Raw genomic sequence first — 7500 nt, 5'->3', positions numbered from 1 at the left:
TGCAGGAGGTCAGGGAGCACAAGTGACTTGAACTGGCAAGAATTGGTTTACTAATAGGGTGGTCGATGAATGGAATAAACTTAGTAACCATGCATTAAGCGCTGAAACTATCAGTTGTTTTAAAAAACGATTAAACAACTTTATGGATGTGGATGACAGGTGGTGATGGATACGGAGCTGCCTAGTGTAGGCCTTATGGTGTCTTGCAGTCTCCTTTATTCTTATGTTCTTATGTAAGATTTGGATCTTAATCCTCCTGCATAAATATTGGCAACGCCATATTCTCTGGTTGTGCGTCCATAGCACCATGGGTAATGCCAATTCCTCGAGGTACTTCCTGACATGATCCACTCTGCACTACACCACCAAGATATATAAAACTTTCCAAAACCTGAACTTCCCCGCCACATGCATAGACAGACTGAAGTGTATCATCCAGTAAGCCTCCAAATATCTGTACTTTAGTTTTGTTCTAGGAGACCTGGAATCCATAGTTACTCGCTTCCCTATGCAGTGACCCCGCAAGAAGGACAGCATCATCAACAAAGATAAGATCAGTGACCTTAGTGTTGTCAATAGATAATCCGCAACGATATTGATCGATTACTTTATCCAATGCCCAGTCTATGTAGGTATTGAAAAGTGTTGGGGTGATGACATACCATTGTCTCACTCCTGAATTGACAGGAAAGAAGTTGGACACTCCTCCTCTATACTTTACAGAACTCTGTTCCAGAGTATAAACCAGGCATCAAATCAATAATCCTTACAGTAACCCCACGGATCCTTAGAATATCCTAAAACACTCCACCATGCACCAAATCAAATGCCCTCTTGAGATCAACAAAACTTGCAAGAAACCCCTGTTGAAATTAAAGCCGGCACTTCACAATACTACGAAACGCTAGAATTCGTTCAGCTGTTGGCTTACTTGGCGTGAACTCAATTGCTCAGGCCTCTGAAATTTTATCATATGTGAACAAGCCCGTGTCAGCAACAGATAGGCAAAGACTTTACCTGGCACACTAAGCAGTGCAATACTGCAGTATTTGATGCAGTCATCCGGTTTTCTTTCCTCTTCCAAATAGGGATGACCAGGCCCTTTATACAGTCAGAGAATGATGCCGAACTGCTACGATCCGCATGCAACCCATAGATCATAGCCTCACCTCCAGCGTTTAGCAACAGATGGGCAACCACTTTACCTGGCACACCCGCCGGTCCCCTTTCCTTTTCCAGATAGGGGCGATCAGGTCCATTTTACCAATGATTATCATTTATTTGACAAGCAGCGGCTACGCCGCACTCGGCTACGCCGGGTTGCTTGGTCTGCGGCGCTTGCTCGCTTCGCTCGCATGTTTGACAAACATGTTTGACAACCATTCACACGGTCAAACGTCACTTCAAACACGTTTGTTGAACGTGTTTGTCGAATGTTTGTGTACAAATCGACATATCGAAGAACCATTCACACGCTCAAACTGTTTGTCAAATGGTTTGTCAAACGGTTTGTCAAACACGTTCGACAAACACGTTCAACAAACGTGTTTGAAGTAACGTTTGACCGTGGGAATGGTTGTCAAACATGTTTGTCAAACGTCTTTGAAGTGACGTTTGACCGTGGGAATGGTTGTCAAGCATGTTTGTCAAACGTCTTTGAAGTGATGTTTGACCGTGGGAATGTTTGACAAACGGTTTGTCAAGCATGTTTGATGTGATGTTTGACCGTGTGATTGGTTGCAAAACATGTTTGTTAAACGTGTTTGAAGTGATATTTGACCGTGGGAATGTTTGACAAACGGTTTGTCAAACATGTTTGATGTGATGTGTGACCGTGGGAATGTTTGACAAACCATTTGTCAAACGTGTTTGAAGTGATGAGAATGTTTGACAAACTGTTTGTTTGAAGTGACGTTTGACCGTATGAATGGTTGTCAAACGGTTTATCAAACGTGTTTGAAGTGATGCATGGCCGTGTGAATGGTTGTCAAACGTGTTTGTCAAACATGCTTAAAGTGATTTTTAACCGTGGAAATGTTTGACAAACCGTTTGTCAAACATGTTTCTCAAACTTGTTTGAAGTGATGTTTGACCGTGGGAATGTTTGACATATAAACGTGTCGACTAAACGTGTCGACTAAACGTGTCGACGTGAAATGTTTGTCGAAGGGATGTTAGAAAAATGCCTTAACGACTAACGAGATTTTTTCGGGAAAATAGACGGAAACGTTCTATAGAAATAATTTTTTCGGGAAAATAGACGGAAACGTTTTATAGAAATAATTATATATTATATTGATATTATTTGTTTTTGTTTTGTTATCATTTGTCTGTTTGATTCTCATTTATTATTAGTCATATGTCAATTTATTATTATTTATTATTTACCTGTTTGTTTATTATCTAACTATACCTATGCATTTATTTATGTATTTTATTTGTTGTTTACATTATTATAGTTTTGATTTATTCATTTATTATTTTTTTTTCTCATCCGACCTAGATATGGACCAAAAGGTCTCCTGTTGGCATACTCCGCCTTTGTAATCCTTTGTAATCCTTTGTAATCAGGGAATGGTATCAAACTGCCACGATCCGCATCCAGCCCACAGATCATGGCCTCACCTCCAGCTTCTAGCAACTTTGCACTGATGTTGCAGATGCCAGTTGCCTTTCCACCCTTCAACTTACTAACAGCTTTTTTTACCTCTCAGATAAGGAGGACAGCCATCTATCGGAGGATCGGCAATTGTCACCCGAATGCCATCAAGGGGAAGTTTTCCACGTCTCCTTGGAGGGCTATCCATTAGTAACTGCTCAAAGTACTCAGCAAAGGGGCTACACCTCAACATGCCTGACACTAACTGTCCATCAGTTTACGGGCTATACTCATCTAGGCCACATATTTGGAGCGGAGTTTCTTCAGGACTCGGTATGTAGACCCGAGGTCATTAGAATTAAAATGACCCTTAACATCCACAGCAATTTCTCTAATGTTTTCTTTCCTTACCCATCCTCATAAGAGCTCTAGCCTGACTTTTCTGAATCCTGTATTGACCCAGGTCTCCAGCCATTCTAAGGTGTGTGTGTGTGTGTGTGTGTGTGTGTGTGTGTGTGTGTGTGTGTGTGTGTGTGTGTGTGTGTGTGTGTGTGTGTGTGTGTGTGTGTGTGTGTGTGTGTGTGTGTGTGTGTGTGTGTGTGTGTGTGTGTGTGTGTGTGTGTGTGTGTGTGTTGTGTGTGTGTATGTGTGTGTGTGTGCGTGTGTGTGTATGTGTGTGTGTGTGTGTGTGTGTGTGTGTGTGTGTGTGTGTGTGTGTGTGTGTGTGTGTGTGCGTGTGTGAGTGTGTGTGTGTGTGTGTGTGGTGTGTGTGGGTGTGTGTGTGTGGTGTGTGTGTGTGTGTGTGTGTGTGTGTGTGTGTGTGTGTGTGTGTGTGTGTGTGTGTGTGTGTGTGTGTGTGTGTGTGTGTGTGTGTGTGTGTGTGTGTGTGTGTGTGTGTGTGTGTGTGTGTGTGTGTGTGTGTGTGTGTGTGTGTGTGTGTGTGTGTGTGTGTGTGTGTGTGTGTGTGTGTGTGTGTGTGTGTGTTCACTTTGGTCTTTGGAGCACGTGCTGGACTTGTGAACACCATTTATTTCCCTCCTGGAAGAGAGCTCAGAGCTCGTATGACCGATCTATGGGTAATGCCGTGACCTTACACGCAAACACACAACCAACTCACCGCTCACGAGAGTTGGTGCAACGACTCGAAGCGCAGCGATACTGAAATTATTTCAGCCATGGGCAGGATTCGAACCCGGGCCACCGTAGTGACAGTCGGGGACTCTACCAACCACGCAACCGAGTCGTGTGTGTGTGTGTGTGTGTGTGTGTGTGTGTGTGTGTGTGTGTGTGTGTGTGTGTGTGTGTGTGTGTGTGTGTGTGTGTGTGTGTGTGTGTGTGTGTGTGTGTGTGTGTGTGTGTGTGTGTGTGTGTGTGTGTGTGTGTGTGCGCGTATGCGCGTGCGTGTGTATGTGTGTATGTATATGCTTGCACGTTTGTGTATATGTTTGTGTGTATGTGTGTTTGTATTTGTGCGTGTACGGAGGTTGGGATGGTGACGGCGGTAGGTGTGGGTGTCTTGGGTGGACGTTCAAACCTAACCTTTGTACTCGCCACTCTACTAGAAGACGATCAAACACCAAAACGAACGATATTCCTAGAAATCAATAAATTCTCATAATAAGACGTTCTTTAGTCTGGAAGAAGTACAAATCAACGAAAACAGAAAACAATAAGCAAATCATAGAAGCCGAAAGGATTGACCAGCAGTTTAAAGATTCTGTACTCCACCAGTACTAGTTGGATGAAGTGACTGCAGTTGAAGCAATCAGAACTAGCCAGAAGTATTTTCTATACTTCTCTGAAGAATCAATCAAAATTTAAAATTGGCGTCATGGTCTTAACGAAGCGCAAATAACATCAATCTTGAAAGACTGCCGGACAAATTGTGCGAGATCTTCAATCAACAATTGGCAAGGGTATTCAGCAGATCTACTAAAACAAACAATATAACCAATCTCGAGTCATTTTCACTTATGCTTCACTAGATCATCGTGAATCATGTGAGTTGCAGTTTATGAAAACTGACATCTTATGTGTAATTAGGACCAATCGGTCCAATGCGGTTTCAGGGCTTGATAAAATCACTGCAATTCTTTTGACAAAAATGTGGATGTAAGCTAGCTATTCTACTGCGGATTCTATTTGATGGAGCCTTCCAAACTGAAATTATATCTGAACTTATGACGAAAGATAGGATCACATCAATGTGTGAAAAATATAATTTCTTACAAGACAAACCACTTGATACATCCGGGAAAATATGAGTTTTAGACTGATCAATCTTGACTTTCATAACACATTGAACACCATAAAAAACAGAATGATATCACAATAAAAGTGATGTAATGTCGATGTATTATGATTAGATTATCAAAAGGCCTTCGACAAGGTTGATCATATACACAATTGAAGAAACCTTGGAGTCATGAATACTCTTTGAAAATAGGCATAGTCACTCTTCACAAACCAAACTTAGGTTGTGACTGTCAAAGATATAACATCTCAACTAGCTGAAGTTGTGAGCGGTGTACCTCAGGGTTCAGTGTTATGTTCCCCTTTTTCAATGCATAACAGACATCAGCACCTTGATTATCCGCTCCAGCGTAAGATCATTTGCGAATAATACCAGAATACAATGCGAGATGACAGATATCAACAGTTCAGTGCGATTACAAGAGAACTAAGGGTTTTAATGTGAACAAGTTTGAACTGAAACGATACAAAAGAACAAAATAATCAAGCCTCAAATCTCCTAAAATAAGATTAAATAAAAACAGCGGGAAAGCTATTGAAGCGAAGAAAATGGTCAGAGATCTCGGAGTTGCCATTACAAGTGATGCAGACGGGATGATTTTTTATTTTTTTTTATTTACTTGACCGTGAAATTATTGGTTGTTTTAAGAGAAAGTTGAATAGCTTTATTGATGGGGAGGATAGATGGCAATAGACATGGAACTGCCTGGTATAGGCTTTATGGTCTCTTACAGTCTCCTTCATTCTTATGTTTTTATGTCCTTATAACTGGTGCTAACAACAAATATTGCTGTACCCAACTACTCTCTTCTCTTCATCTTTTACTGCTGTTTGCATGTCTATCATTTTCAATCTCCGTCATTTAAATCCTACGTTTCCCAACCTCCATATCAATATTTTTACTGCACCTTGCCGGAAGCCTTTCCAAAGTAATATATACAATTTACCTACCCTTCTCTTCCATGCAGCATATCAACCACTCCCGAATAAAAAACTTAGCTGGTAATTGATACGAGGTTTTCTTTTTCTATCCAAAATTGCCATCAATCAAAAGTTCCTTATACTGCAGGTGAGTCTACATTTTGCAGTTTTTCCCACATCTGGCTATCGTGCATGTGAAGGACACCGGTCTGTAATTGAATTGTTCTACCAAGTTCCCTCGTTTGTAGATTGCCACATCATTGCAGGATCTCCAGCCAAGTGGCATCCCCTTCGTTCAGAAAACATACAATCACCTGATATATTTTATCTACCAATTTCTCTCTATATTCATTCAGTGTCCAATTTGAGATCCTATCCGGCCCTGAAGCCTTTCCCACTTCCAAACTCTCTACAATTTTATACACTTAACGTACTTCCAATTTTATGATAAGACGTCCTATTTAACTTTATCCTTTGCTTCCTCTATGTCATTTCCTTGGTGAATACCGATTGGAGAATTGTATTCATTATTACAGCTTGCTTTTTTATTCTTCATATACTACTCCAATTTCTTACTTCAAGATTCCCTCTCTGTGATTCAACATGCCATTTACAAATTTGTAGAATAAATTAGGTTAAATTCTATATATATCAACTACACCCTTTTTAAAGTTCGTTTCTCCCTTCTTCTAATACATGTGTGTTTGTTTCCTGTTCTTTTGCATTCTATATTCTACTCTTTCTCCAACATTTTTATGCCTCATCCCTCTTTTGTTTTGCTTCTGCACACCTTTTATTAAACCATTATTTGTGTGTGTGTGTGTGTGTGTGTGTGTGTGTGTGTGTGTGTGTGTGTGTGTGTGTGTGTGTGTGTGTGTGTGTGTGTGTGTGTGTGTGTGTGTGTGTGTGTGTGTGTGTGTGTGTGTGTGTGTGTGTGTGTGTGTGTGTGTGTGTGTGTGTGTGTGTGTGTGTGTGTGTGTGTGTGTGTGTGTGTGTGTGTGTGTGTGTGTGTGTGTGTGTGTGCGCGCGCGCGCAGGGTTTTAACATCAGCGTGAAACAAATTATAGGAGCAAGCGCTATCGTCTAGGGTTTAAAAAAGTCCTTTTTTATTATTTCTTGCTTGATATTTGAGCCCTGCTGCACCTGGCAAGCGCAGATTTTTCCAGACAAAATGGATAGATAGAGCGACACAAAGAAAGAGAGAAAAGCAGAGAGAGAGAGACAGGGGGAGAGAGAGAGAGGGGGAGAGAGAGAGAGAGAAAGAAGAGTGAAGGATTGGGGAGATCGAGAGAGAAGGCGTTAAAGTGCGTGAAAGCCTACCGGACATTATCAGAAGCTACCGCACTGCCTCCTAACCGCCAACCGGCCATAGGTCACCGATGCGTACCGCACTTTAGTGGATCGCATGACGTCACCAGAGGAGGCTGAGCGACATACGAGCACACGTGTGATGTAATCGGACTGACGTGATGACGCCCTGGGCGATGTCGCCAAGACCGCAATCCCTCCCCCTGATGTACCGCACTCGCTTCCACTACCACCACCTCTTGAAGACACAGTACCTGATGCTTTCCTCTTCTTCCCGTCCTCCTCGTTTACTTTCTCTCTTCTACCTCCTCCCTTATGCCCTCTTGACTAATGTTATTCTATCTCCTTTGGCTTGATTTAGTATTCTATCAAAATAGAAAATTATATATACAGACTCTATCTTCCATGTATATGTAATA

This window comes from Oratosquilla oratoria, chromosome 11 (genome assembly GCF_046742065.1).
Source record: "Oratosquilla oratoria isolate Oo_2021 chromosome 11, ASM4674206v1, whole genome shotgun sequence".
NCBI classification, from domain to species: domain Eukaryota; kingdom Metazoa; phylum Arthropoda; class Malacostraca; order Stomatopoda; family Squillidae; genus Oratosquilla; species Oratosquilla oratoria.
Note: the sequence above shows the minus strand (reverse complement) of the source record.